Source organism: Pleurodeles waltl, chromosome 3_1 (genome assembly GCF_031143425.1).
Source record: "Pleurodeles waltl isolate 20211129_DDA chromosome 3_1, aPleWal1.hap1.20221129, whole genome shotgun sequence".
NCBI lineage: Eukaryota > Metazoa > Chordata > Amphibia > Caudata > Salamandridae > Pleurodeles > Pleurodeles waltl.
The window spans coordinates 570,323,554-570,350,373 of record NC_090440.1 but is presented as its reverse complement, the minus strand read 5'-3'; the positions used below and the strand labels follow the sequence as shown (position 1 = coordinate 570,350,373).

Sequence of the window (26,820 nt, the reverse complement as noted above, 5' to 3'; positions counted from 1 at the left end):
ATTTTTAAATTGCCATATCAACCTGGCAAGTGTACCCACTTGCCAAGCCCAAACCTTCATTTATGTGCATGTAAGACACCCTAAGGTAGGCCCTAGTTAGCCCCAAGGGCCGGGTGAAGTGTATTAAAAAAGGTGAACATGTACATCTAAGTTTAACATGTCCAGATAGTAAAAAACTCTTAATACGTGTTTCACTATTGCAAGGCCTATCTCTCCCATATGACAACATTGAGGTTATGTTAAAACACCTTCTAAGTGTAATTTCCAAATGGGAAAAGATAGTGTTGGACCTGGCCCTTTTTGCAGGGTTATCCCCAAACTTTTACCTTCTTCCTCCTATTTTTTCTGACCTGTTTTTCTTGGTTTTAGGATTCTGGGAATTTTACCGCTGCTAACCAGTGATAAGGTGAATATGTTCTCTGTCTAAAAGTAATAGTGATTAGTTTCTCAATGGTTGGTATATATGATTTACTAGTAAGTCCCTAGTATGGTGCACACTGTTTGCCCAGGGCCTGTAAATCAAATGCTGCTAGTGGGCCGGCAGCACTGATTGTGCCACCCACATGAGTAGCCCTGTAACCATTGTCTAGGCCTGTCATTGTAGTGTCTGTATGTGCAGTTTTAAACTGCCCTGTCGACCTGGCAAGTGCACCCACTTGCCAGGCCCAAACCTTCCCTTTTATTACCTGTAAGTCACCCTAAGGTATGCCCCAGGCAGCCCCAAGGGCAATGTGCAGTGTATGTAAGAGGTAGTACATGTACTGGCGTGTTTTACATGTCCTGGAAGTGAAATACTGCTAATTTCGTTTTTCACTATTGCAAGACCTATCTTTCCCAATAGGGTAACATGGGGATTGTCTTGAAATATCTTTTAAGTGTAAATGTATATATATATATATGCATTAGCAGCAGATAGATGTATAGAGCTTGGGGTCTCTGAACTCACAATTTACAAATAAGTATTTTGGTAAAGCTGGATTTGCATTGGCCTATGTGCCCATTTAAGGCTGTGCACCTTGGAACTGTTGAGCTTTTTAGGTCAACATTTGGTTATCAATTATATTTTATGTGGTTTGAGCAGAACACTTACCAGGAGTTGCATGCCAGACATTTCTGCTTTAAAGCATGTTGAAAGTGTTTAAAACTTGGAAAATAGGGTGTGCATTCCATCACTTACCTCATCATTATGAATTTTTCTATCCACCTGATAGTTTGCACCTCACAGTTTATGATGAAATTGGATATAATTTTATAATTAAACTGTTATATTCATGTCAATGTTTTATTGTATGTTGATGCTATTTTTTACCTCTGTGGACACACGATGTGCTCAGCAAGATTTTTACAGAATGAATTTACCATGTTAAAAGCTGGTTATATTTTCAAGCATGTCATCTTCTCATATGTTTTTATAAATATTTGTAGATCAGATCACTGCAGTTAGCATTAACACAATATGGTGAAAAGTTTGGTTATCATTTGTCACCGAGGCATTTATGTTGAGTGTGCATACTTATTTTATCACTACACACTGGTGTTGTAGATTTTGGTGGCGGGTGGGGTCAGAGTATTTCATTTATTTTCATTAAGTTCACAGTGACGTTTTGTGGTCACGAGGGCTTAGTCTCCTGGTTGAGGATTTAAGAGTTTTGAACGCATTCAGTTTTCTCATTATCAGTGGCGGCCGGCAGCTTTAGGAGGGCGGGGGGCGGGAGAGATACACACACACACACACACACACACACACTCATTCTTTCACACACAGACACACACACACATCCATTAACAACACTCATACCATTCAAACATGCATGCACGCACCAAACATTCATTTTAAAAGATTGCACACATACACACATACAGACACACACTTGCCTCCAGGTCTCAGGAGGGTTGGGACTGCTGCCTTCCCTCATTGGCTGACCATAGGTCAGCCAATGAGGGAAGGCAGCAGTCCCAGCCTCGTCACAGAGTGGGATGGGGTCAGTGAGTCTGCTGACACCACCCCACTCTGTGACGAAGTGTCACTGATTGACACTCGCCCTGGGCACTTCAGGGCTTAAACCTGAAGCGCCCAGGGAGAGTGTCAATTGGTGACGCTTTCCTCATCACCCAGGGGAGGGCCTCGAGGCACCTTTGCTGAGCCGAGGAGGTCACCCCTATAGGAGATGTGACCTCCTCAGCCCAGCAAAGTTCAGCTCAGGCAGCCAGGAGTGTGCACAAATCACGCATGTCTGCTCCTGGCTGCCTGAGCTGAACATGGAGTGTCTGTCAGGCTGACCTTTGTTCAGCCTGACAGACACTCTTCATGAGGGGCATAAGGTGGGTGGGCGTGGCCCCTCCGCCCTAAAGGACGGGCAGCCACTGCTCATTATGGTTGTTGGTAAGGCTACGTGGAGGTGGTTAGTTTCTTTATTTCATATTGCGTCTATGGGAGATGGCTGATCGTCAAAGCATTTTAACAACAACATTTCTCTTTTGACTTTTTGATATATATTTAATGCACTGTCATTTTGGGCAAAAGGAATTTCTTCATTATTTATATAAGTGATTTTGTTTTTTGTTTGGGCATAAATGTAATATATTTTCATTTAGTTTCTTTTACATGCATATTTAAAAGGTGGATGCCCTTTAAAGGGGCTGCAAAACCCTTTTGTTGGGGGCCACAATTCATCTTGCATGTTTATTGTGTTGTGGAGCACAGGGGTTAAGCTTGTACACAGGATCTGGTTTTATCACGTGGTCGTTTACACTTTGGTTTAGAGCACATATTTTAAATTGGAAGTGATTTTGCGGACTGGCTGGGGGAGAACAAGTTAGGGCTTAAACACATAGAACTGTACCTACATATACCTACATATACAGCATTTGAACAAGCATTGTTTGTGAGTCCAGTGATTGTTGGTGTATTTCAGAGGGAAATATGTTATTTAAAGCTAAATCTGATGTAATCACGTTCTTAATCTTTCTATTTTTAGTAACCCCTGATGAAGAGATTGTATTCTGGAAATGCATTGGGAAAATGACATCATGGAAGGAATAATGGGCTGTTCAATGTTGTGACTGTCAATAAAACGTTAAAACTGTGAATGTGAACATTTTCTTTCTTGAACTGGATTAAGTAAGGTTTAAAATGGATAAAGACTTGAAAAAGAAGGATGACATAAGGATGACAAAGGTTTACTATAGTTGTTGCTGGATCTACATTGGCCTATGCTCCCATTTAAGGGCTGTGCACCTTGGAATTCTTGAGCCTAATTAGGTCAACATTTAGTAATCAAGTGAACCCACTTGCCAGGCCCAAACCTTCCCTTTTATTAGCTGTAAGTCACCCTAAAGTATGCCCAAGGCAGCCCTATGGGAAAGGTGCATTATATGTAAGAGGTAGGACACGTACTGGTGCGTTTTACATGTCCTGATAGAAATATACTGCTAATTCCATTTTTCACTATTTCAAGGCCTATCTCACCCATTGGGTAACATGGGGATTGCCTTTAAATATCTTTTAAGTGTAATTTCCCATTGGGAGCAGATAGATTATATATAGAGATTGGGGTCTCTGAACTCACAATTTAAAAATACAACTTTTGATGAAGTTGGTTTTTGAATTGTAAGCTTGAAAATGCCACTTTTAGAAAGTGGGCACTTTCTTGCCTAACCATTCTGGGCCTCTGTCTGCTGAATAAACGTCTAGGTCAGAATGGCAGTTGGGCTGTATGTGTATTCACTCTAGACAGTCACACAAAGGGAGCTGAGGTATGCCATGCATATCCTGGGGAGCTGACATTTGCACCTGAATAGGACTGTGCCTGTTCTCACACAAAGCAGTCCCCAACCCCCTGGGGTGTGTCTGGGGCCAGGGCAGGGAAAGGCAAGGTCTTGTGCACTACAAAGACTTCTTTAAGAAGTTTGCCAACTTCTATGACAGAAATGGATATAAGTGCTGGACCGCTGGCACCACATAGTTAGAATCCTTCTGAAATTAGGATATTCTGCCATGAAGAAGAGCTGGATACTGTAGCAGGGATTGTCACTCTGCCTGTTGCTTTGTTGTGCTGGCCTGCTGCTTGCTGCTTCTGTCCTGGGAGTGAAAGGACTGGAGGATTGGACTTTGTTTTCTACATCCTGCTTTCCAAGGTTTGCCAAGGGCTTGAACTGAGCTTGTCTCCTGTTAAGAAGTCCAAAAACCTCACCTGCCAGCACCTGGGCTCTCTTGCTATGAGACCTGACTTGCCAAGTGGTGCCACATCCAGTTCCTAGCCCCTTGGTAGTGAGTTCTGGTGCAACCAAGAAGAAACCAAGCACATCGATTCCAGAGCGACTTCAGAACTGGCTATGCTGTCCGACTCTGCTGCCTGCACCTGAACCATGGTCCCTGCTGAGTGCAACAACCGTAACCAACATCACAGGCCTGATGCTTCCGCAGTGCCTCCGTAGTCTGCCACAGCATGAGTCTAGAGCGCCATGCCACCGATGTCCATGGCTCCAACTCCACACAGCAGCTGGGGCCCGTGGTGTGATCACGACAACCCGAAGCTGATACCTCGCGTCTTGACCTGCTGGACTCATCGACCCTGCCTGTTAGGAACCAATACTTCGCCACCGATGCCTCATCACCTCCCCTGCAACCTTAAGGAACCAATGCCTCACTTCCCCTGCCTAGCAGTAAGGAACCAATGCCTCACCTCCCCAGTAGCAGTGAGGAACCGACCCCACCCCGGCTCCAGCGACACCTCACCTCCCCAACTCTCTTCAGCATCTTAATTTCCTCATCGTTTTCCAAGGTACTGTAGCTGGGGGTCTGTGCGACTCCGTTACCAGTCCGCACTCCTTCATAAGTGGCATCAGACTGCTGGAAGCAACTCCGTCAAGACACTGTGAAAGCCTCAGTTGGAGCTATTGTGTTTATATCTTTGCTTGCATATGTTGGATTTTTGTTGCTTTGGTCTTGTTTTACTCAGATAAATACAGGCTATTTTTCTAAACTGGTGTGGAGTACTCCCGTGAATGTCTGCTGTGTTACTCTGTGTGTGTAAAAATACTTTACACATTGCTTTGTGATACAATACCAAGGGGGTGAGCAGGGATTATCTTGGGTGTGTGACTCCCTTTCCCTGACTAAAGTGAGGGTTCCTACGTGGACAGGCTGCAAATCACTGCCAACTAGAGGCTCCATTTCTAACAGATAGAAATAGGGAATTTGGTGTCTCTTTAAAATCACAACTTATGGTGAAGTTTTAAATTGTAAGTCTGAAATTGGGCGGGACGCGCTCACAGGAATCGAAGGGGACTACATATCCCAGACTGCCTAGAGGCCCCAGGAGGCGGCCATCTTTGCATCACCTGCTCCCATTATCAATCCAACGAGCGCTATAAAGCGCAGGGGGCCAAACCGCAGCGCGGGACGCGCTCACCGGAATCGAAGGGGACTACATATCCCAGACTGCCCAGAGGCCCCAGGAGGCGGCCATCTTTGCATCACCTGCTTCCATTATCAATCCAACGAGCGCTATTAAGCGCAGGGGGCCAAACCGCAGCACGGGACGCGCTCACCGGAATCGAAGGGGACTACATATCCCAGACTGCCCAGAGGCCCCAGGAGGCGGCCATCTTTGCATCACCTGCTCCCATTATCAATCCAACGAGCGCTATAAAGCGCAGGGGGCCAAACCGCAGCGCGGGACGCGCTCACCGGAATCGAAGGGGACTACATATCCCAGACTGCCTAGACGCCCCAGGAGGCGGCCATCTTTGCATCACCTGCTCCCATTATCAATCCAACAAGCGCTATAAAGCGCAGGGGGCCAAACCGCAGCGCGGGATGCGCTCACCGGAATCGAAGGGGACTACATATCCCAGACTGCCTAGAGGCCCCAGGAGGCGGCCATCTTTGCATCACCTGCTCCCATTATCAATCCAACGAGCGCTATAAAGCGCAGGGGGCCAAACCGCAGCGTGGGATGCGCTCACCGGAATCGAAGGGGACTACATATCCCAGACTGCCTAGAGGCCCCAGGAGGCGGCCATCTTTGCATCACCTGCTCCCATTATCAATTCAACGAGCCCTATAAAGCGCAGGGGGCCAAACCGCAGCGCGGGACACGCTCACCGGAATCGAAGGGGACTACATATCACAGACTGCCTAGAGGCCCCAGGAGGTGGCCATCTTTGCGTCACCTGCTCCCATTATCAATCCAACGAGCGCTATAAAGCGCAGGGGGCCAAACCGCAGCGCGGGACGCGCTCACCGGAATCGAAGGGGACTACATATCCCAGACTGCCTAGAGGCCCCAGGAGGCGGCCATCTTTGCGTCACCTGCTCCCATTATCAATCCAACGAGCGCTATAAAGCGCAGGGGGCCAAACCGCAACGCGGGACGCACCCGGGCAAAGCCCGGGCCAAGGGGGGGCCGTGCGGGCCCGTCCGCGCCTGTCAGAGCCTGGAAGAGGCTGGGCTGGGCCATGTCCCTTTAATTTTTGATCTGGCATTCCAGATTGACTTAGATAGTATCAGCAGACAAGAGCCCGGGGCGTAGGGCTCTAAGAGCAATCTTGAGCAGGAAAGGAAGCCCTTGTATTAGATCTAGTGGAGGAGAAGGATTAAGCAGTTAGATAAATAGGCATGGGGAAACGAAAGGCATCAGAACCCCCACGGGGAAAAGAGAAAATTACAAAGAAACTTAGGAATGCAGGTGAAAGCTGTACGATATCTGAAATTGACGACCTAATAGAGGAGGTAGAATCCTTACTAAGTAACAGAACCAAATCTCGGGAGGGTTCTGACAAAAATATAACTTCCTATTATGCAAAGAAACCAGATCTAGGGAAAGGGGAATCAAATGATAGGAAAGAGAGCGACAGCCAGCAAGAGGCAACCCACGCCCTGCTTATAGTTTAGTCAGGCATAAAGATGATACAATACGGGCCTTATGCCATCCCCCAACTCCAGCAGAAAGTACTAGGAAGAAGGGCTATGTGCAGAGGAGTGATATTGTGTGCTCTAATAAATATGCAGCCCTGGTAGATCCCGCTAGGAATAAAGTACAGAAGAACCGGGAGGGGAAACCCATGGGCAAGCACGACCAAACCACCCCTTTAGTACCGACAGCCATAGAGAAGGTACCATCGGCTAATCAAGACCCAGACGACCGCATAAAATGTAAAACTAGGAGTTTAACAGATCTCTATGATATAATGGTTAGACTAATGCAGGAAGTCAGGGAGCTAAAACTTGAAGTAGGAACTTTATCAGCACTTGTGGAAAAGGGGGGTAGCAAGGGAACCCGTAGAGATCAGTGTGCAGAGGAGGTTCCAACTGTATCACTACACTTACAAGGAAGACCCATATCCCCCCAGAGGCCGAATGCCCAGCCCAATCCTACTTTAATTAAAGCCAGTGTTCCCTGTGCACCGCGAGAATGCGCGAAAGGGGATAATGATTGCAATATTGGGTCGCGCAATCACCTAGCAGTCAAGGTAGGAGAGTTACGACAAGAATCTGGGAATTCTTTGTGGGAGATCCGCCCGAAACCATGGTCACAAGGAGGAAAGGTGGGACGTACACTTAAACCTCATACCCTATCATATAATGATAGCATGCCCACTACTATAAAAGGTAGACACCTCGAAGAAAATCTAAGGTCTTCTAGGACCGATGTTATCTATTTGTTAAATGTCCCGAAACTGGCTCAAAATAGCATGGAGGATGAGGACTCCCTAAAGAATAAACTTATATATTGGATCAGATACAAACGTCATTGCTTATCCCTAATCCGCTCAGATATCATGAGGGTGGAAAGAATCCCGGGAGAGGCTGGGAAACAAGATGTTGTTGTTGTGACACTAAGGGATGAAAGACTAATCGAAGGCTTGATTACTATTGAACAGAGAGCTAGTGTTCCTAAAAAAAAATGCCATGAGATTCAGTCTGGATCCGTTTCCCTGTAAGTTTACAGCTCAGAGGAGCAACCATAGAAATGGGAGAGTGCAAACGAGAAAGGGAGATTCAGACCTTGAAGCAGTTGATTGACTAACTCAACCAGACCAAGCATACTTGGGACTGATTAGAGATCCAATAGTAGTAGAGATCCAGGAAGAAAATAATCATCAAGTTGCAGGGGCAGGGAGTATTGAGGGGCATTTGCCTAGTAGAAAGGAGCCGATTATACCTCAGAGTCCTACTATTAATGCTATGACCTCAATGGGAAGGGGATCAGTTACTATGGTCTCCTGGAACATAGCAGGCCTAAAAAGTAAGCTCATAGACCCTGACTGGCAGGAATATATTGAAAAATTCCATGTCTGTCTTTTCTAAGAGACTTGGTTAAAGGACCCACCACACAAACTGGGTTATAAAACTTTTTTTATTAGTGCCACCTCAGTAGCAAGAGGAAGGCCGTCTGGGGGGTTGATTGCATGGGTGAAAATTTCCCTTAATATCGAGATAAGCAAACATGATACAGGATCTGCTGATATTCTGTGGCTGGAACTAGGGGGCAAAAACAAGGTGTTATTTCATTTATTTAATGTGTAAACAAGGCCCAGAAGATCAAATCAGGAGTCACACGAAATAGAAATATTAGATGGTATGCTTAAGAAAATCCCGATAGGAGAAACATTCTTGATAGGGGGAGATTTTAATTGCAACTACGAACCCATAATTGGTCTTGAACACCTAGTAGAAGACGAAGATTTAGCAAGAGCAGTCCCCCTCCTATCTACTGAAGAGGCAGTCCCTGGTACGGTTGCTGCCCTGCAACTCATGGGCCTTACACTAAAGTATGGATTGAGGGCCTGTAATGGTAGAGTGGGTCAAAGTGGTCTTAATATGGACACTTTCCAGAGAGGCAACGCAGGTTCAAAATTGGACTACATCATGCATAGCACGATTACATGGGAGAGAATAGTGACCTTGAAAATAGATAAGAGGAGAGAAAGTGATAATTTCCCGTTAGTTATTGAATTGAGGGGTTACTTCCTAGATCTAGCTTGCATGAAAAAGGATAAGGTGGAGTTGCAACCCATCCTCAGTAATAATCGTAGGGCAGTAAAATGGCCGGCGATATTGGGCAATCTGGGTGTTATAACGAATATCTATAATATATATTCAGAATTGCTGGAACCTCATGCCCATAAAAATCGTATTGACATTCCCATCATAGATATTCATCAATCATTGAGCACTGCTCTGAGACCCTATCTTACTAAACAGATACAACAAAAGCACATACAGGGCAAGGATCAAATTATTTCATCTAATCCCTGGTATACCACTGAATGTAGAGAGGGAAAAACACTATTGGTAGAGGCTCTAAAACAGAAAAATCCAATAGCAGTGCAACAGGCAAGGGCCGGTTATAGGAAAACCCTGGCTACAGCAGAGAAAAACTGGGAAGATCAAAAATGGCAAGAGCTCTTAGAGGCAGCCAAATGCAATGATGTAGTAGCCTTTTAGAAGATAGCTACTCATGGTAGAAAAGAGGAGATATTTAATACCGAACATCATATTGATCCCAGTGCGTGGGTTAATCATTTTACGTATCTCTATTCAGATTCTTTCGAGCATGACATACATCTTTCCCTGCATATAGAATTACCCTCTTGGGGCACTTTACCTGACATACAATTTAGCCTGGAAGAAACTGTGACTGCCATAAAAGCGATCAAAATAGGCAAAGCCCCGGGTCTGGATAAAACTCCTGGAGATCTGCATAACATAGAAGTTTGGGCACCCTACGTAAATCTACTTAGTAATGCTATAGCACGGGGAGAGCCAGTTCCTAAGACATGGAAAGGAGCGGAAATAATTCCAGCCTATAAAAAAGGATATAAAGAGGACCCTGGGAATTATAGGCCAATTAGCCTCATTGATGCCACGCAAAAAATATACGCTAGGCAGCTGCTGAATAGATTAGTTAGCTGGATAGAGGAAAATAATATTTTGACAATATACCAGGCAGGTTTCAGGCAGCAGACAAGCACAATTGATCAGGCCTTCAGGTTAATATCCATAATGTGGAAATACTCAGAACTAATGAAGGGTCATCTCTACATCGCGTTTGTGGATTTGCGTGCGGCCTTCGATTTGGTCCCAAGAGACACACTATGGGCTGCGTTAGGGAGTCAGGGTATGCCGGGAAATCTCTTGTACCAGATAAAGAGGTTGCACGAAAATACTTACGCAAAGGTACGGTGGGGCACAAATGGAGAGCTGACTGACCCGATACCCATTAAGAGGGGAATAAGGCAGGGTTGTGTGCTTGCCCCAACCCTCTTTTCATTATACATCAATGATTTGGTTGAGTATCTTAAACAGAGCAATCATGATTCACCAAGATTGAATGGAGACCCAGTTCCTGCTCTCCTCTTCGCAGATGACACCATTCTACTATCTCAAACTCCCATGGGCCTACAGACTCTTTTGGGAATGCTTAGTAAATATTGCATATCGAAGGGGCTAGAAATAAACACAAACAAGACAAAATACTTGATTGTTAAACCCCACAGGGCACTTAAAAGAAGCATCCTGATCAATGGGCATGAATTGGAACGAGTTAAAAGCTTTAATTACCTAGGGATATTGCTGGATGCCAAGTTGTCTTGGACGCCGCATGTTAATAAAGCTGTAACATCTTTGGTCCGCAGCTCCACGGCAATAAGTAATAATTACAAAAGTTCAAGAACTGAAATTGTCTCACCAGTGTTCGAGGTCTATAGATATAAAGGGCAGGCCGCTGCTTTATATGGCGCCGAACTCTGGGGAATTGCAAATCTAACCTCATTAGCATCCCAAGAAAACAGTTTCCTCAGGGGGGTATTGGGACTGCCACCATCTACTCCATTGGTCCCTCTTTCTTATGACCTAAATTTGAAGCAAATAGGTAACTTGGCAGTTTTAAGGCCATTGCTTTACTGGTGTAGACTCTGGTCAACTCCAGAACTTACCCACTACAGGCAAGCACTAATTGAGATAATGGACCTTGATAAATCAGTTTCTCTTCCTTGGCTCCACCTTATAAGGTCCTGGTTTTATAACCTAGGGCTTAAATCCTTTTGGGACGAACCCCATACCCTTACAATACAATCCAAGACTCAGTTAAAGCAAGTTTACTGGGATTATCTTTCGATTAGTCTTTTCCATAGTAAGAATTTGGGTAGACTGACCTCGAAATTTTGGGATATCAAATCAACTCCAAGATTTGAGGAATGGCTAGATTTAGTTCAGCTTAGGCGAGCTAAAGCACTATTTATGAAATTTTGATATGGAATCCTTCAGATCAAGGCGTTTACCATCAAATGGGGCCCCCAGAGCGAGAATATTCATGATTCAAAGTGTGGATTATGTAATATGGAGACTATTGAAATGGTGGAACATGTTTTATTAATTTGTAAAGCCTATGACAAGCCAAGGAGAAAATGGATCCGACCTATTTGTAGGAACCTAGGAATTAGAAATTACAATGAAGCGGCTAGACTATTAAGGTCTGGCACTATTCCTTTTATTGTTTTTGGAATAAGCTGCTTTCTCCTAGCAACATCATACATTAGGGACAAGGAGGGCTTAAGGTTTTAGTAAATTTAGATTTATAAAACACCCATAGACAAACTTATTGGTGTTATAAATGGCTAGTGGGCTTCCCATCCTGTAAGCTAATAGATCCTGGGTAGTTAATTTGCTTAAGATGTAATTTCAGAACTTTTTAAATATAAGGGAAGAATACAGTTATTTCAAATTTTAGCAGTATTATTCTGTATCATGTAATTGATTTTATCAAATGGTCAAATGGCTTTCTATTTGGAAGCTAATAGTATAGTGGCATTCCGTTGGGTTTGGACACAATTTTAGAAATTTTAACTTTTCTAGTATAAGAAATGATTACAATTGATTACTGCTTACTGATTTTAGGAGTACTACTTGTTATTTATATAATTCATTTTAGTATTTGTATGATTTGATATTTTATGATGTCTTGACTGTATTATCCTTTTATGGCTAATAGCCGAATAAAGGTTTGTTTGATGATGATGAAGTCTGAAATTACACTTTTAAAAAGTTGGTATTGTCTTTCTGGGCTTCGAGAATTCCCTTTAGACAGTCATATACAAGAGGAGCTTGGGTGTGACATGTGCATTCTGATTGCTCGTCACCAGGCTGATGTTTCTTCCTGGGCTAGATGGGTGGGAGGAGTTCACACTTACTCCTGAATAGGGCTGTGCCTTACCCTACACACATGGCTGCATAATCCCCTGTAGAGTGTCTGGATCCATAGAAAGGAAGGGCAAGGCAGGGACTTTGTGATCTTTAAAGTTTCCCACACTTCAAAGGCACATTTGGGTACAGGTAATGGACCCCAAACCCCAGCAGATCAGATCTTTACTGGAACCAAGGACACAATGCCAGAAAGACTGCTGTGCTGCCAAGAGGGACTGCCACTCTGCAACTGCACTGCTGTGTTGGCCTACTGTTTGCTGTGCTTGCGGAGGGACTGTCACTTTGCTTCTTGATTTGCTTTGTTGGCCTGCTGCCTCTTGCCCGCAGTGAGAAGGACTGGTCTTGCTCTCTACATCCTTGAACTCTAGAGTGTCCAAGGGCTTGTTGACTTGCCCCCTGTTCTTCTGCAGTCTCAGGTACATCAAAGACTGCTTGCAACTCTCCTAGTGCTGCTGGACTCTAACATCTGTGAGTCCTGCCCTTGCCTGAGGTCCCCCTCTAGTCCTGGGCCTCGGAAGTGGATTCTGTAGCTGAGATTTGCAAAAAGCGACACGTCCTCCAACCGTGACACAACGGCTGCCCGACGATGACAGATTCACATACTGCACGGCCCGATGACGCTCTACGTGGCCCGGTGATGACGCATCACATTCACTTCCACAATGATGCAGTACCCTGAGTGCTGTGAAAATATTGAAGCATTGTGTCCTTGCCGTCGACCCATTGTCCCATCAAAGGTACTGTTCAGTGGACCCTGCATAGGTTCTGTAGCCAACCAACCTCCATCTCAGTTGGCCTTGATTTTGGATTTGCACTGATCCCTCACAACCTCAAGTAACCTTTTGACCAATAGTAACTTCTAAGCTCTTTTTTCACATTTAGGGCCCTATTAAAGACTCGCGGTGAAGATCATACCACCACGGCTGTGATGGTCCGACCGCCACATCATGACCCTGGCAGTTGGACCTCCAAAAGACCACAGTCTCCGCCAGGATCTTTTATCCCGATGGGATGATTGCGGCCATGGTTGCAATCATCCACAGCGGTGCTGAAGTCCGCACCGCCATGCTGATTACAACCATGTTCTCTGCCAGCCTTTTCATGGCAGTTCAACTGCCATGAGAAGGCTGGTGGGGAGCAAGTGCTGGGGGCGACAGGGTGGCCCCTGCACTGCCCATGACATTTTTGTGGGCATTACAGGGGCCTCCCTCCCCAGCACCGTTGGAATGCACAGTGTCTGCTTAGCGGACAGAGCACATTCCAAGGGTGCTAGGGGGACCCACTGTGCGACAGCATTGGACTTGGCTCCACTGGGCTGACCGTCTGAAACTGGTAATGGGGCCGGTGGGGACCCCACCGGCACCGTAGCAGACTCCTCATTGGGAGTTTGGCGGTTGTGTTTTTCCGACTGCCAAACTCGTAATCATCTTTACAAATTCATATCTTGAGTTTAACTTATTGGATTTTTGTTATTTAGGTCTTGTTTTGCTCAGATAAATATTGTCTATGTTGTGCAACTGGTATGGAGTCTTTTGTGGTGTCTTCCTTTGTGTTACTCTAATTAAGTGTTGGACAAATACTTTACACATTGCCTCTTAAGGTAAGTCCGACTGCTCTGTGCCAAGCTACCAGAGGGTGAGCACAGCTTCATTTAGAGAGTATAACTGACTTAACCTGACTGGGACTGTGGTTCCTACTTGGGCAGGCTGCAAACTAAAGACCCAATTCTGATTTTAGGCCTATCATTTTTAATATTGTTTTCGGTACTATAGTTTAAAAATATATATATATTATTTTAATGTGTTTTAATTCATATATTAATTGTATGTGTTAGTATTGTTTGAGTAATAGTTATTATTTTGTTAAATACAGTTTGTAATTTTAAGTGATTTAGATTTTTTTATTCAGTTGTTAGTATCTTATTGTGTTGTAGAATGTTGGTTTCTAGGGGTATAGGGTGGGAAGTTAATTAACTAATCATTAATTGTTCATTAATCAGTTGGAGGGAGAGTACACCATCATCTCCTCCAATGGCAGTCCATAACTTCAGATGCATGGGTACTGCATATCATCAGGAAGGCCTATTCCCTGCCTTTCCAAACCTTTTCTCCCCCCATACTGCCAACATTTGAACGGCTGGCTGAGGACCATTTGTCACTGCTCCAAGTGGACGTTACGGGTCTCTTAGCCAAGAGAGTCACAGAAAGGGTCCTGATATTAGAATTAGGCAGTGATTGTTATTTCCACTACTTTCTGATACCTTCTAAGGGATATTGTATAAATCCATAATCTTACAACTTAGAAACCTACCTTTCTGCAGAGGGAGCAACTCTGTATCCCCAAATGAAGATGTAATAGCCCACAAGCTAAGGAATCCCGTTTGTGCGCATTTATATAGATGCTCACTGACATACAAACAAGTACTCCACTTAGAGATGGTATATACCATGAAGGTAACAACTCTCGGGCACAAGCTCTTCTTCAGATTAAAGTAAACAATATCACCTTTATTTTAGGTGTATTAAAAAGAGATAACCCTTTAAGAGGTTGTTATTGACAAACATGTAGTGGAAAGTCATCACTTCTACCAATAATAATAATGAAAGTAGCCTTAAAATATCAGGCATTAAAAGCACCATATGAGCCCAGGGCACTATACACCCTGATAATCTTCTTAACAACTTAAAGAAAAATAACACCTGCTGAAAGCAGAATCAACCACTATGTGCCACCATTAGTTGAAACAGACATAGAACTGTAAAAACCTCATGACCTTGCCGAAGCATGGCTCATTCATGAAATAAGTAAAAACCAAAGGGTACAGAGGAACCAAGACAATTGACTGTTCCACCCCTACTGTCACGAAAATGCCTCAAAACTAAGTCTACCTGTGTACCAAATAAATGGACACCATCACTTCATGTCAATCAACATGGCTTGAACTGGCTCTGAACACAACCAGGCACAATGACGTAGCGCGACTGAGGAAGCCATAGCTCAACCCACAGAGTCAGTAGTGTCCATACCACAGTGATTGGTTAATTTAGCTGCTTGCTGGCCATCTTTAATCATAGGGGTAAGAGTGCACCGGATATCTTCTGGAAGCCTAGGCAAGATGTTTGCCAATTAGTCCTATTATGAATGAGAGAAATGTCCAGGAACGCAAGATTATTTACAGAGCATAGAGCAGAACTTGTGGAAGAAAAAATATGCCTTCCACAGACATCTAGTCTCCTGTAAACTATGAGATGGGACATGTGGAAGTGACTCAATATCATGGGAGGTCAAAGTGGCCTGTACTACTAAACTTCAATGAGTAGGACGTCATAGGAGACAAGCCGGATCGCCGGGCAGGTCGGTGCCTATGAGATATAGCCCGATCAACAGGGGCCAATGTATCAGACTTAGCCCAAGCCCCCAACAAAATGTCATGTAGGGCTCTGCTGTAAGGAAGCACTAGTTGAACCCCTGTCTGGCCTTGATGGAGAACATCAATCAGAGGATCCAAAGTTAATTACACTGAAGGAAGTGTTAGATCTAAAGCTACAGCAACCCTTCTCAGCATGTCAGCAAGAGTGGAGATCGCCTCTGTAGCAAGTCCAGGAGGGGAATATAGGCCTGAGGCTGGGGAAAAATCCAAGCCACTAGCTGCAGCTAGGTCAGCTAGCCAGCTGTCTTCTCTAGGAGGCTGATGAATGTCTAACTCCTCTACCACCTCTCCACCATGTCCCTCAGATGGATAAACATGAGGGGGCTCTCCAGAATGTGGAGGAAGATCAGGGATATCCAGCATGACTGATGCCGTACCCAACGTCGACAGGCATTGAGAAGGTGAATCCTGGACAATGATTTCAACTTCAGGGAGAGAGGGATTCAACTTCAAACGGCAGCGCCAGCAGAGTCGCCTGAGTCAGCTGATCAAATACGGGCACGAAGGTGGGAACCGCAAAGGACTGAGCGTCGGCACTGTAAAGGCAACTGAAGCTGTAGGCCTAACTGAAGCCGATGGGTGAACTCAGCGGTGTGGACACAGTCAAGGCACTTTGCACCTCCTTGGGACTTACAGGCGATCCAGAGGAAGGTGATTCAACAAAGACATGAGGAAGGGAACTGTAATACTCACTCACTCATCTGGGTTAGAGTTGCTCCGACCAATGGAAACGGAGGCAGACACTGTGTAGACTCTGACCTCGACTCCTCAGAGTGGGAAGCCATATGCGGTGAAGTTGGCAACTTCCATAACTTTGACCACTTGCGTTTAGTCTTGCCTCTTGAAGTCGATGGAGAATGGCATCCACTCAAATGACTCCTTGAATGGGTCCATGAATGGATGTCAGAACGAGAAGGAGACCTTGATCGACGGGAAGTCTGGTACGGATCTGATATCTGCATCACCAGGAGCTTCATACAACGCTCCAACAGAGCTTTCGGCTGAAGTGGACGACAGGAGTCACATTCTTTGGTGTCATGATGGTCATCCAGGCACCACCTACAAATCAAGTGGGGGTCGGTAGCTGACATTTGTCATCCACAAGACCCACAGGGTTTGAACCCCGAAGAAATGGACACACAAAAGCACATGTTGAAGTAGGCCGAAAACAGCCTGACAAACCAATACCGGATCTACGGTGCAAACACAGAAAAGAAGGAAATGACATCAGTGAGGTGGCTATATGTACTCTGCTAACGTCACATCCAGTGGACAACATCAATATGGAGTCACACAACACCCTGTTCGAATGCGCAGACGTGCTACAGGGAAAGAAAAAGGTTTCCGGACCTAGGCTCCTGCCTGGGAAAGATTCTAAAGTAAGGCCTCTGCTGCTAGATGTCTCTATCAGATACCTTTGTTTTTTCAGTCAATATATATATTTATTTATATATATATATATACATATATATATAGCGAGAGTGAAATAAATAGATAGATAGATAGATAGATAGATAGATAGATAGATAGATAGATAGATAGATAGATAGATAGACACCTCGGATTCCTATAAAAACGCTGTGCTCCCTGCATCACGGTGATGTGCCGGCGATGGCTGTAGCACCCGACAAATATGCTGCAATAATCTAGTTCTGAGGGGAAATAAAGGTAAGGGAGCACATCAGCTGTTGCACACTGGAAACATTGTTTCTTGCACAAATAAATGGGAGCGCAACAGCTGGTGTGCCCATTTACTTCGATTCTCCTCAGAACTCTGTTTTTAAAAGATATTAGTGTTAAACAATATTTTAGTTCCAATGTTTCCACCTATCATTATAAGTATAGGGACACCATATTTTGGTAAATGATATTTTGACACAATATTTGTGTCAAACAATATTGTTTACCTCGATTTTGTATCAGTGATCCCTTCAAAGTACTACAGGGAAAAGTATATGAAAGAGCAGAAAGCGGAATCAGAGAGAGGGGAAAAGATCTGAATATCTGCAACACGACACACTGAGATTGGGAGAGAATTTTCTGCTGGAATTTAATTTGAGAATTTTGAATAGATCCTATGATTTCATCACACGCCAGTTCTTTACCTCGCAAATGTATTTTGTGTTGTCATAAAAAATTTATGTATTAAAAAAAATCTTTTTTTAATAACACTTTTGAGTGAATTCTTTGGTAAAATTAAAAAAGGTCTTACCCCGTTTGGTATATAGATTGAGATCTGCGCTCAGCGAAATGGATCCCACTTACGGATAATGTGCTTTACCACCAACTCTAGGTCAGTGTGTCATGACAAGAGCAATATAATACACTAAGCAAAAGTTTGGGTTTTCACAGCTCACCTAGAGTTTGACAAACACTGATGTGCAAGTGATGTGGCGGCTTCTGAGCAAAAGGACAGAGCTTTGGTTCAGTGTATAATCAAGAGCTTCTGCACTGACCCGCTAGCATCGCCACACTACCTCACCTCTCTTTAATCTTTTGGAGGCGTTTTGTCTTTATGTCCTTCTGCTAAAGTACTTGTGATTGCCATGATTGACTGGGCCACAGAAAGTACCTCTGCTGGTCTGAATATTGAAAGACTTGATTATACGCCTAATAATAATTTTCTGGAATTCCAGTTGATGCCTACCACCATGGCGCCACCCGCCGCACAGAGAAGACCCGATCCAATTAGCATAAGACGCAGTTCACTCTTTTCAAGTGCCATTTAGCATGGACAGTGTTACTACGGAAGAACAACTCAGTGCACACCACACCAGACCTGCGAATTTCCTAATAAAACACTACCTGAGACATGGGACCAAGGAGGGGGCGGGGCCTAAGGAGGGGGCAGGACCTTAAGTCCTTTACCTCTCAAGCTCTGAAAGTGCTTCTGAGGGGGTTGGCCAGCAAAGTAGGAGGCATGGCTTTGGGCAGGTCACTGTCAGTGAGCCACAGTAACCCTTACGCCAACCCCCAAAAAAAAATCAATCTGAAGACTGGTGCTGATGTCAGAACTACCAACTTCATAATAAAACTTACCATGTGAGACAAGTAGCCAAGATAGGGGAGGGGCTTAAGGAGGCAGTGGGACCTGAAGTTCATTACTTCCGAAGCTTTGGAAGTGCTTTTGAGGGGGTGTGGTTATAAAGGTTTGGGGCGGGGCTTTGGGCAGATCCACAGTAACCTCTAACCCCACCTAAAAAGCAATCTTAAGTCTGTCGCTGATGTCCTAGAGAGGTTGTAAAACCTTGACGGACATCAGCTGTGCACAGCCTTGAACACAATGTGAGTTGGAAATGCTCGCTTAAGGAGTTTCCTGCTCACATTGTGTGCTACTGTGTGATTTTGGCTCCTCACTGGATGACCGGGTGAAAGGAGGTGAAATTGTGTGGCACACAGTGGCACTGTGAGAGTTGGCAGGTCTGTAGCCCCCTAAAAAACAATCTGAAGGCTGCCGGTAATGTCCTGGATAAGTTTCAAAACCTCAGTGGAGACCAGGGGCCAGATGTATCAAAGGGTTTTACCCATTCTGTGTCTATGGGGAAATGATTTAGTACATATGGCCCAAAGTGTGCTAAGCATTGAACACAATGTGAGTTGGAAATGCTTGCTGCAGGAGTTTGCAACTCAGATTGGTTGCCACCATGTGATTTTGGTTCCTCACTGGTGACTGTGTGAAAGGAGCCGTAAATGTGTGACACATGGCGCCGTGTGAGTTAGCAGGTCCGAAACACACCTAATAGCCAAACCTCTCCCCAGAATCTCAGAGGCAGGATGAAGCTGTCAATCACATGCATGCTGGTAAGATGGAATCATTGTAAAACGTTGAGCAGATCACCCACTGAATATAAAAGCAGTGGGCACAGATAAACATATTCCACAGCCCTCGCCAGAAAAGCTCCACTTGCATCCATCACAGGCACTTGACCTGCCAAATGCTTCATAGTAGGCCTTGAGAGCAGGTAAGCTAAAAGGATCCCAGCAGAGGTGCACCCACTTCTGAAATGGAAAATGTGACTTCATCTGCCAGAGCTCATCCACATGAGGTACAAAGAGCACAGCAAAGAGAACAGCTGTCATCGACAGGATCTATCACTTAGCCATTCCCTATGTGGGCTGAGGAATGCTCCGCAATGCTTCCTGCAAGGAACATGGAGTAGAAGTCTTGCTTTTTCCCAGAGGGACCCAAGCTACAAGCATTATTCCAGTGCTTCTTTCAATGGTTTCCTGGAGGTTTTTGTACTAGCAGTCCACCCATTTTTAGGCCAACTGTTCCTTTAATGTCTTAACTCGATCAGGGTGCTCTTGAAATACACCACAGAGGCCACCTCAATATATGCCAACCAGTGTATGTAATGTCAACATGGCAAGCACACACCAATCAGCAGACACTAGGAAATGTTCTATAAACAGGTTCAGCTTGTGCCAAAGAGTGTGGTGCAAATACTTTTCCTTAGATTAGGGGTGTGCGGTGAACTCTGCTCTGCTGGTGGAGTTCAAGGAGTTTTTTCTTGGAGCGTGGGGTTTGGGAAAACAAAAACTCCACCACCACGGAAGAGCGGGGTTTACCAGCATGCCAGTTGCACCACCCAGTCTGTACTCTGAACTACTGCATCACCTCTGGCGCTAGCCCACCCTCCCTCCTGCTGTTGTTACTGCTGCTTCCGCTCCGGGCCATCGCGCAGACCTGCTGCAACTACTACTAGCCTGTGAGCGATGAGGATTAGGGGAACCCAGCGTGGAGCTGCTGTAAACTGTTGGTGAGGGGCTGCACCGGTGCTAGCTCTGGTTGCAGGCCTCCCTCCTTTGCACTGTCCTCAGCAGCCGGGGAGCAGGGGGGGCAGAAGAAGGCAGAGAGCCAGGTTGCTGCAAAGGGTACCCTGGACCCAGACAGCATTCATACCCTGGTGTCGCTTTCTCTTATATGGGCACACAGGGCTGGCACAAGGCTTTGCTTTCTGCTGGCCCGCGTGGAGCTTCTGCAAGCTGCTGCTGAGGGGCTGCACCTGCGCCAGCTCTGGTTGCAGGCCTCCCTTCTTTCACTTCCCTCAGCAGCCCAGGAGCAAGGGTCAGAGGGAGGCTGGGAGCTAGGTCGCTGGCAATGGGGACCCTGGACCAGATAGAATTCAGACCCTCGAGTCGCTTTCTTTTCTATGTGCACACGGGGCCAGGCACTGAGCATGGACAGTATTTACTTATGAACAGGGTGGAGGGGTCTGTGCTTGGCAAAAACGGAAACTTGTAGTCAGAGCTCCACTTGAAAATCCTGTCTCCCCAGAGTCCCTGAAAAGGAAGTGGTGTTATGGCCCGCTGACGCCAGCAGGGAGAGTTGGAGACCAGGTGAGCATCAGCTGCGCAGGACCAGGTGGCATTTGTTGCACGCGAAACTCCGCAGAATTTCACTGAGTTTTTAGAGAACTCCTCCATGGAGTGAAACTCCACAAGCTCTGCCCACCCCTACCATAGATATGGCCAGCTTGCAGTTATCAATTAGTTAGCACTAGTTCACAGTTAACTAGACATCACCACATCACAGATAATAGTTAAATGGATGTTTTCATTGTGAAGGAACCGAACTGTCTCCATTCTTTAGCGAAGCATATATCAGAAGGACACAGGTAAATCTTTAACACAGGTTTACAGCTAGCTAAATATTACCAGTTCTTGGTCAGTTAACAGGTAGTTTGATGTCACAGATTCGTACCCAGTACACATCAAAAAGTTACATATATATATATCAGTATTTTGCGCTTAACTAGTGCAACAGTAAACAGTTTGAGATGTAAGAACAATTAACAGTTAAATAGAACACATCAATTACCCGTAAACAGTTAGATAAATAACAGTACACAGCCTTCAGTTAAATACATGTAACTAGTTTGTCTATAACAACAGCCAAATAGAAAACCTCTGCTTACAGGTAACAGTTCCAGGGACATTGCCAACTTAAAGTTAACAAAAAAATATCATTGTTTCACAGCCAACAGTTAAACAAATATCACTAGTGCACCGCTTACACTCAAATAGATACCATTAGTTCCAGGTAACTGCTAAAAATACATCACCACCACATAGTTCACAGGTAAAAATATATCTCATTAGTCCACAGTTGTCAGTAAACTAAATTTTAATAGTTCATCCGACATTTAAATAAATACCGCTCGTTCAAGGACAACAGTTAAAATAATGTCACTAGTTCACGACTTGCATTTAAATAGATTTCGCCACAGGGGCGTAGCCTGTCAGTAAGATGGGAGGGGTGAGCTTCAGATTTTCCAACAATCACGCTGACACATAATGTTAAAATCCGATAGGTATCACCAGTGGCGTAGCGTGGGAGGTGCAGGGGGGGCCGGCCCGCACCGGGCGCAACATCTGGGGGGGGTGCGCTCGCGAGTGCTAAAATCCACGGGTTAGGGGGCGCAAATTACTTGCCGTGCCCCGGGTGCTGACAACCCACGATACGCCACTGGGTATCACGAGTTCACAGGTAGCAGTTAACAATATTCATGGCTCGTGGACTATCACCTTTCAAGTACACGGAGTCTCGTGGCTAGGTGCTACCCATGGCTATCAACTCAGACATGAAGTGGGCTGTGCCAAGAGATCAGTTCTGTGATACTGTCACAAAGTTAACAGTGGATAATCTTTACACTTTACGAATGACTCAGTACACAGACACCAGTCTAAGGAGGCGTTAGCTGCATGCCTGCCACTGTTGAGAGATTCAATGTATTTAATTAATGGGTCTTCCTATCTGTAAATGATTGCAGACTACAATAAGGAATGACAGTGTTGCTGTGCAATAATTGGGAGAAAGATGAACGGAGCCCTGAACTGCAGCAACTGTAAAATGCAAAGATGTCACTAAATGTTTTGATTTCTCTAATGCTTTATAACCCACATCTTCAAAACCTTCCCTGCTCATCGATGTGAGAGCAGGTGGACCACGAGCAGGCTAAGATAAATATATAAGATGCATGGGCCACCTAACCACAAGAGCCTCCACTTGCGCCTGCACAGTTGGACGAATATGTGAATGAACAACTAGGTCCTAAACAACTATAGCCTAAACCACTACTGCTAAACAACTAAAAAGTCTCTACAACTAAGTACTGAACAACTACTGTCTAAACAACAATTGTGCCTGTATAACAATTGCATGAACAACTAATTTTAGGGTAAGGTTTTCTTTTTGGTTCTCAAACAACTTATATATATATATATATACATATATATATGTATATATATATATTTTTTTCTTCTTCTAAACAACACATATATATATATATATATATATATATATAAAAATAATTCTAAGCAACTAATAAACCATAAAAAAACAAAAAGAAAAGCTTACCTTAAAATTAGTTGTTCAGGCAATTGTTATTCAGGCACAATTGTTGTTTAGACAGAAGTTGTTCAGTACTTAGTTGTAGAGACTTTTTAGTTGTTTAGCAGTAGTGGTTCAGGCAAGTAGTGGTTTAGACCTCGCAGTTCAGGATGTTTCCCCAGTTGGACTTATGGGACATAGCTTGGAGTACAGGGCTGGGGTGACATGTCTTGCTGAAAGGCCATGGCATCGTTAGAGTGCATCATTCTAGACAGAGCATGCATGACCCTTGACTCATGGTATGCTTCATAAATCCCTTTTCTGGTTAAGTAAAGGAGGTTTCTTTGTATATTATCTTCATTTATGCAATTCTGCCAAACATGCAACTGCAGCTGGCACTGAGGACCTGAGCCCTTTTCACAAAATATTCTAATCTTATAGGACACCAACTGTTTCTATGCTTGTACAATTCATGCCTAGTGAAAATCTACTGCTTGGGTGCTGTTGAGATGTCAAAGGAGGCAGGGAGGATAACTTGCTACTGCTGGGACAGGAATGTCTTGAAACAGAGGTGTACCCCTGCAATAAGTGCCTGACTGCATGTGAAACTGGTATCCTAAGTTTGATTTTGTCCCTGGTATCATGCTAATCAAGTATGTGCACAGATGCTATCTGTCTCTGGCAATGCAAGGTACAGGGGCTGTCCTGCAACCTGGATAGAGCAATACGGCAGTACTTATATTAGGCAATGAAATAATGGCATTGCTATGGGCACATCTAGTATAGCAGTGGTGCAGCACACCCTGTTTTGTGAAGCTCTAGTGTGACCAGTTATTTTTCTGTGCTGATGAGAGTTTGATATACTGATACCCACTCAAGTAAAGCTAAACTGTTAAGTGAGCCTCAGTACCTTGTGCCAACATTCTGTTTGTGTGTCAAGTGTGCGTATGTGCAGTGCATACATAGCACCTGCATGGTCAGAGGATTCTGTGTGTTGTATGAGTTTGAGTATAAGAGCCAGTTGGTTCCATTTGTGATGCCCCTGGATCAGCACAGCATAAGATGGAGGGTGAGCATAGCTTACCCAGTGAATGGTAGTGTTTTGCCTGCATTCCTATAGGATATAGACCCAAACACTGAAGTAAGGAGGATGGAGACTGGGCTGCATTTAGAAATTCCATGAGACCCTCCTTGTTTCATATGTTAGTGTGATTAGGGAAAGAAACTGTAGTTTATTTTATTCAAGTAAGGACGTTTCTAGGCAGGGTCTGTATTTTTGTCTTTCTCTCATTACTGCTTCAGAAAGGTGAGGGCAGCAAGGCGCAGAGAACTCACACTTTATTGGGCCCATGTTTTGGATACTCCTACACAAGCCAGCTTCATTGCTACCTTCTGTAAGAACCATCCTTTTGCATAAAGGCTGTTTGGTGAGCAACCTTAAAAAGACCTTTGAAAGAGAGCCAATTCAAAGTGGTTCTGAGGCCTGAGACACAGGATCCACATCCCATCTCAAAAATGTATATAAAAGTGGGATTCAAACCATCCCACTTTGTTTTCCAAGTCCATCACAGTACTCGTTGGACTACTTAGTGACCAGGGTTCATGTCTGCATGACAGCCAGTATCCCAGAGGTAAAGGGACATCATCTGAAGTCTGCAAATTGCTGGAGAGGCTGAGGGTCTGCCTAGTTGTCTAGCAGTCAGTATCCAGGAGGAGAAGCCCAGAGAGTTACTGTGGTGTGTGGCATCCAGAAGCAGCTGACTGCTGACAGCGAGTAAAGCTGGTCCTGGCCTGAAGTCTGTTGGATCCCCCGATCTCCTGTTGCAGCTGACACCATGAGCTGCATTAAGAAATATTCACTAAATGTCACCACGTGCTCCATCATTCCCACCATCAAACTTGGTTGACTAGTAGTGCCACTAACACCAGAGGTGTCCACCCAACAGGAGCTTCTGCATCAATGTCTAGGGATACAACTGCCAAAGATGAGTGCCTGCCTATATTGGCCTGCAAGGCTGCAGCTTCTGTAGGTGAACATCTACTGGCATTGGCCACAACTGCTTATGATGAGCAACCGCTTGTACCTGTCCAAGATCTGCAACTGCAGTGACAAACACTGGCTTGTGTTGGCCTGAAGGCCACAACCACTGACAGATCTCTTGAGTGCGCTTTTCTGCATCTGTGATCCTGAAGAGGGCTACACTGGCATTCGTGATCTCCCGCCCTGGTGCCATATCTCCAGTGTGTGAAGACATTAATTGGACTAGCCCATGTCTGCATTGCCTGCAGCATCAGCAAGCAGGTAACACTGCACAGTTTCTGCATGAACTAAGAGAATGTGCCTTAAGATGAGCAGAGCAAAACTGTTGTTTCTGATGCTAACCTTTGATAGCACAGACTTGGAAGGCCAAAAGACAATTGACCTTACATAAGGGCCTAATGTTGTAGGATAATCCGTGGTAATCTCTAACTGTATCTGGTCAATGCCTACATCCAAACCCTTGCTTGACACACAGTAGAGAAGGGGGATGAAGCAGGCACCACAGTGACTTTGGCATTTCCGTACATCCCGCAGGAGATATAGGACCCTGTAACTGAAACACCTTTGGAACGTGTAGAACTTAGTAATGTGGTGCTATGAAAGTATTTTTACTTATAAGGGTACCTCCAGTCTGGAGAATTATCTCTTGTGTCTGTTGGTTTTGAGCTCTTTACAGAATATTCTCCAAATCAAGAGGACATTTTTCTCCTTACTACATTGTTGTCCTGGAGATGGTAAGTTTAGGTGTCTTTTTATTGGGGCAAAGGGAGTTTGTCTGGTGGATATTATGACAAGAAAAAGCAATGTGACTACAGCCCTGAGGTGTCATATTGTAAGGGTGATGGGAGCATCATGCCCTTGCAGCATTATGTTAATTTAGAAAGTTGATTGCTCCTGGAGATATAAGCTATGACTTCATTTCCCATCTGTCATTAAATAAATAGACAATTACAACGAAATGATCAGGTATATGTATCTATGGAAGGGAACATATATTTTAAAAAAATATATATTGTTGGCATTTATGACTGCTGATTGAGTAGTCTACTTGTAGGAATTGTAAACTAAGCATTATCCCAGTTCCAAGGATCCACCTCCCCCGTAAGTCTAGGACCAGATGAGTGACTTGTGTTATTCTAATTCATGCAGTCCAAACTCATTGGTGTGTGTTTGGGTGTGTGGAAAACTGACCATCTCTCTTTTATTCCTACATGCATTTTCTGATTGCCATGAATGAACCCATTAGTCGTGTGCAGAAGCACATCCGCCGGGGTAGCTCTGTTTTATTTCTATGTGAGCAATCTAAATGACAAGAACTTCTTGGACGGTGTGGGGGTGTCTGCGCACCCCGGCACCCCTGCTTTATTTGTATTGCACAGTCTGAATCTCAAGAACTCATTGGTCTTTGTGCCACCCGGTTGCTTCTTTTTTAGTCTTGTATGTGAAATATGAATGTCAAACACCCATTGGTCTGTGGATGGGTGTATGGGCCCCTCGGCATCTCTACTTTCTTAGAGTATAAATGGTGCATTTCACTATTCTTTTGTTGATTTGCTGCTGTTAAAAACGGAGATCTGATTAATCTTGGTCCTTTCAACAGCGAACCTTACGAGCTTCTTTTCGCTTCTTTCCTTTTCTTTTCATTATTGTGTGCTAACTAGACTACACTTACCAATGGAGTATTTAGTACGCAGGCGCAGAGTGGTAGTCTTCACCAGAGTTGCACTAATTACTAATGGCTACATGGAAATAGCATCTCTTACCAATAAATGCTACCTTGCTTTTATTAGTTAGAGCTGCATGCA

At 44.6% G+C, this 26,820-nt stretch overlaps 2 protein-coding genes across 3 annotated transcripts in view; both read right to left on the bottom strand.

Annotated features, from left to right (window-relative positions):
• The window catches only part of LOC138284333 (cell surface hyaluronidase-like), a 633,659-nt gene that overhangs the window by 7,193 nt on the left and 599,646 nt on the right, over nt 1-26,820 (bottom strand). The gene's annotated exons all lie outside the window — the stretch shown is intronic.
• The window catches only part of CEMIP (cell migration inducing hyaluronidase 1), an 899,136-nt gene that overhangs the window by 405,384 nt on the left and 466,932 nt on the right, over nt 1-26,820 (bottom strand). The gene's annotated exons all lie outside the window — the stretch shown is intronic.